Raw genomic sequence first — 5,910 nt, forward strand, 5'->3', positions numbered from 1 at the left:
ATATATATATATTTATTTATAATATATATATATTTATAAAAAAGAAGTTTGAAAACGCCACTATATAAAATAAATTTTTATTTATAATTTTCTCAGAGATATTTTACATGTTTCGGTTCATGAAAAAACGAACCATATCAAAAATACATATTTAAAAAAAAAATGTAATAAAAAAAAAATTCATAATTGTTTCTTACTGGTGTCAACATAGTCCACGTGGGAGCGTTTTTTGTATGGGTACATAATGGCTGTCTAGTGCGTTGACTTGAATCGTTGGCTGTAGTAGTAGTAGTAGTAGTGACCGTGGAAGCCAAGGTTGGTATAGTAAAGATGAAATAATAGCAATCACGTCAAATGACGGATATGATCTGTTATTTATAGAAAAATCTACTATTTTCGGAATCAGAGATTTATAGTAATTGTAATAATGTAAAATGTACAACACTGGTACAGATTGTACATTTATGAAGTGTTGTACATTACAACACTGGTACAGGTTGTACATATATAATATGAAGAATGGCAAAGCAGAGAAATGAAACAACCGTATAGAGAACTACAACAATGCAGAGAGGCACAGCATCGATAATGTAAAAAAAATATCCTGTAATATAGGATTACAAGAATAGTAATGTAGAAAACCACAACAGAAGATCACAACAATAAGGAGGAGGACCACGACAACAACAATGCAGGGAACAATCTCAATGTAGAAGAGCATGGCAACGATAATGTAAAAGTTACTACAAAACAGGATCATTATGAACCATATTGTAGAGAACCACATCAATGACAATGTAGAAAATATTGCAGCCAGACAGAATATAGAGAGCCGCAATGTAGAATACAACAACGATAAAAGTGTGGAAGACCATAGAAGCGACGATGTAGAGGGTTACAAGATGAATGTAGAGGAGAAACAGAACGCAGAAGAGGGCAACAATGTCGAGAACAACGATGTAGAATTGCAACATTGCAGAGAAACGCTCAGAAAGTGAAGATGATAATGATGATGATGATGATGATGATGATGATGATGATGATGATGATGATGATGATGATGATGATGATGATGATGATGATGATGATGATAATGATGATGATGATGAGGAGGAGGAGGATAACGACGTTGACGATGACGATGATAAATGTCATTCATGATCATCATGAAAACTGGCGATTATTGCGGTCTTGGTGGTGGTGAGACAATGACGACGATGATGATGACGACGACGATGATGACGACGATGATGATGATGACGATGACGACGACTATGGTGATGATGAGGATGATACTGATGAAGGGGAAGACGAGGGAGAAGAGGAGGAAGTAGAGTAGGACAGCAATGATGAGGACAGCGCCGATGATAAGGTCACTATCATCATGAGAATGATGGCGATTATTGCAGCGTTGGTGTTGGTGAGACAACGATGATGATGATGATGATGATGATGATGATGATGAGGAGGAGGAGGAGGAGGAGGAGGAGGAGGAGTATGGTGGTGGTGGTGGTGGTGGTGGGCGAGCTAATGAATCTGTATTGTTGTTAATGTGGCGGCCGTGAAAGGTAAAGGGAGAAATTCAAGAAGGTGAAAAAGAAAGGGGAGAAAAACTATTTGTAATTCAATGCTGCTGTTAAAAGGGGCGAGAACGACGAAGATACGTAAGCAGATGATGAATCATTAAGAACACAGATTTCATGAAATATCAAAGGTATACTCTAAAATTGAAGTGGATGGACATGGAAATCTACAATGCAATATATGTAGATATGTATATCTATATCGAAGCATATGTTTGTATAAGTTTATGAGTGTATATGTGTATGTGCGTTTGTGTACGTAACACAAGCATATATATATATATATATATATATACATACGTACGTACATACATACATACATACATACATACATACATACATACATACATATAACATATATGTATTATATAAATTTAATGTGAGTGGATACAAGAGAATTTATGTATGTATGTATGTATGTATGTATCTACGTACGTTCGTATGTACATATGTATGTATGTATGTATGTTCGTATGTACATATGTATGTATGTATGTATGCATGCATGTATGTATCATCTTAATTAGCACACATTTGCTCCTTGGTATCTGAAATATTGCATAACGATACATTTTTTCAAGTAGGTTAAAAGCTCTATAATATTAGCCGATGTATGTGCGTACATTATGCATGTATATACAAATATACATACATATATATTTATCTGTGTGTATATATACATACACACACATACACACACACACACACACACACACACACACACACACACACACACACACACACACACACACACACACACACACAGATATATATGTATGCATGTACGTATGTAGGCATGTCTGTATGTTTTTATGTGTAGGTGCGCAAGCGTGGTCGCCACAATGCTTCAAACTCAGAGCGGAATTTGTGGCAATCCAACAACATTTCGCGAAGAAGATTGAATCGGTGCAACAGATGAATTACAAGGAAATGCTAAAAACCGAGGCTCTACTTTCTAGGAAGAAGACACGAAAGATATGCAGTGATATGTACTCATACATGTGTTGGCACTCCGTCGCTTACGACGACGAGGGTTCCAGTTGATCTGATCAACGGAACAGCCTGCTCGTGAAATTAACGTGCAAGTGGCTGAGCACTCCACACACACGTGTACCCTTAACTTAGTTCTCGGGAATATTCAGCGTAACACAGAGTGACAAGGCTGGCCCTTTGAAATGCAGGTACAACAGAAACAGGAAGTAAGAGTGAGAGAAAATTGTGGTGAAAGAGTACAGCAGGGTTCGCCACCATCCCCTGCCGGAGCCTCGTGAAGCTTTAGGTGTTTTCGCTCAATAAACACTCACAACGCCCAGTCTGGGAATCGAAACCACGATCATCTAAATATGTATGAGCATGTCTAGATATGCAATTGTATGCATGAGAATACATACACAAAACATGCAAATCTGCACAAACATACATACATACGTACATACAAACAAAAATATCCTGTTTTTGATGTTGAAATCCCAATGAAGGAGACTTGAATCTAGGTTAGCAACCAGTTCATTCTCTATTGGCAAGAAATCTTAAACTGAAGTGAATAATGACCTAATACATACATACATACATACATACATACATACATACATACATACATACATACATACATACATGCATACGCACATACAAATATATCCTGTTGATGTTGAAATTCCAATGAAGAAACCTTGGATCTAGGTTAGAAACCGAATCTTTGTTGGCAAGAAATCTTGAAATAAAACTGAATAACGACATGCATATATCACCACTCTGATCTCCACCAAAAATTTACACAAACAACTTCCTCCTATTTCCTTCCTCCTCCTACACTATATATCTTCCCCGATTCTTCTGCAAACTGACATTTTATTTCATTTTTTCGTTTTTCATTTTGTGGGGGCGGGGCGTGCTAAATTAACTTTCAACTTCTATCTATACAGTGCTGTATTCCACGCTTCCGTACCTTCACATAAGTCTATTTCAGACACTAACCAACGAAATGGTTAATAGTCAATTCTCTTGCAAAACAGATCCTTAAAAAAAAAAAGAGAGAAGAGACATAGGAGGATAAACTACTTATATTAATTTGACTAAATATTTGCTGTTGGCACTCCGTCGTTTATGACGTTGAGGGTTCCAGTTGATCCGATCAACGGAACAGCCTGCTCGTGAAATTAACGTGCAAGTGGCTGAGCACTCCACACACACGTATACCCTTAACGTAGTTCTTGGGGATATTCAGCGTGACACAGTGTGACAAGGCTGACCCTTTGAAATACAGGCACAACAGAAACAGGAAGTAAGAGTGAGAGAAAGAGTACAGCAGGGTTCGCCACCATCCCCTGCCGGAGCCTCGTGGAGCTTTAGGTGTTTTCGCTCAATAAACACTCACAACGCCCGGTCTGGCATTCGAAACCGCGATCCTATTATCGCGAGTCCACTGCCCTAACCACTGGGCCATTGCGTCTCCACAATTTGACAAAATACATACAACACTTAAAGGTGACGGTAAAAGATCAAAAGAAACTGACACGGATTCTCTGAAGTGGCACAGTGAAAATTTGGAAGGACATTCCAAAAATTGGTCATCTGAGATTCTTATGTGAAAAGATGCGCACACTTGGGTGCATACATCGACAGATCAACCAACTCACCAACTCAACGACATATTTACAAACACCGGCAATTCTATGAACTCAAAATCTCTTGTCGCTTTATTAACAACCTCCTTGAACTCTCCAAAAAAAAAAAAATAATGAATAAAATTAAATCATATATCTTTTATCTTTTAATCTTTTACATGTTTCAGTCATTAGACTGCGGCCATGCTAGAGCACCGCCTTGAAGAAGTTTAGTTGAACGAATCGACCCCGCTACTTATTTTTCTATCTATTTATAGCTCCATCTATTTATCTTTCTATCTATTTCTGTGTGCTTCTCTCTTTATTGACACTCGAATACACACACATACACACACACACACACACACACACACACACACACACACACATACACACATGCAAACATAGGTGTTGTAAATATATATGTGTATGTGTGTGTATGAACATGTATGTGGTAATCGCAAGTTTATAGAATTCTGTGTGTGTCAGCTGTCTCCCCTCAGTCCATGTGAGTACCACACACATACATACACACAGACAAACACACACAAACAAACAAACAAACACAAACACACACATTTATATACATACACATTTGAGTGTTACGATAAGTCACACGCCCTACACGTTCCATGTTCGCTAGTCGTAATCATTTGTTCGTGATGGGGCTTCCGTTCTGCCAATAAACCCAGCAACAAGCCTCATCTATCAATCCAAGCACCAATCACCACCACCACCACCACCACCACCACTATCATAACCACAATCATCACCAGCACCAAAGCAGTAACTACCACCACGATGGCGACGACCGGCATTACCACTCCCACCTCCACCACAATCACTACTAGTCACCTTCCTCCCTGTTATATCACAGAGTGCATTTGGATGTTGGTGTATTTAATTGGACGCCTCACTGAGTTTCTAACAAACTACTTCCTCTTCTTTTCCTCCCTCCTACTCCTCCACTACATCTTTTCCGATTCTTCTGCAAACCGACATTTTATTTCATTTATATTTATCTATTTATATATATATATATATCTATTTATTTCTATATTTATTTTTCCTTTTTGGCTAAATTAACTTTCAACTTTCATCTATACAATGTTGAATTCCACACCTCCATACCTTTACATAAAACTATTTCAGACACTAACCAACGAAATTGTTAGAAGTCAATTCTCTCGCAAAAGTAAATCTTTAAATAAAGACGAAAAAAAACAAAAAAAAAACACATAGGATAATGATGTTCATGCAAAACTACTTATGTTAATTAGACTAAATATATACAACATTTAGAGGTGACGGAGAAGTTGAACTGTTTCACTTGGAGGAGCAAGATGACAAAGAGGTTAGAATCACTGGGTCGAGGGTCAATCGTATCATCGGGTTCGTGGGACGCAAAAAAAATTGTTGACGGCAAAGTTTCAGTTATTACATATATTGAAATCCCAGGCGAAAGGGTTTGAACAGGTAATTGGCATTTTCAAGTACACGCGCACACGCGCGCGCACACACGCGCGCGCACACACGTATATATATAGGTGCATATCTGGGTACAGGACATTGCAAACAAAACGTAGACAAGAAAATAATAATAACCAGAGTACAGAAAACACACAAGCCACATAGAGAACATTTTCCTTCATCAGCTACCCCCATTTTAACACCGGCGTTTATGCAAACGTATATATATATATATATATATATATATATATCTA

The sequence above is a fragment of the Octopus bimaculoides genome, chromosome 4 (genome assembly GCF_001194135.2).
Source record: "Octopus bimaculoides isolate UCB-OBI-ISO-001 chromosome 4, ASM119413v2, whole genome shotgun sequence".
Taxonomy (NCBI): domain Eukaryota; kingdom Metazoa; phylum Mollusca; class Cephalopoda; order Octopoda; family Octopodidae; genus Octopus; species Octopus bimaculoides.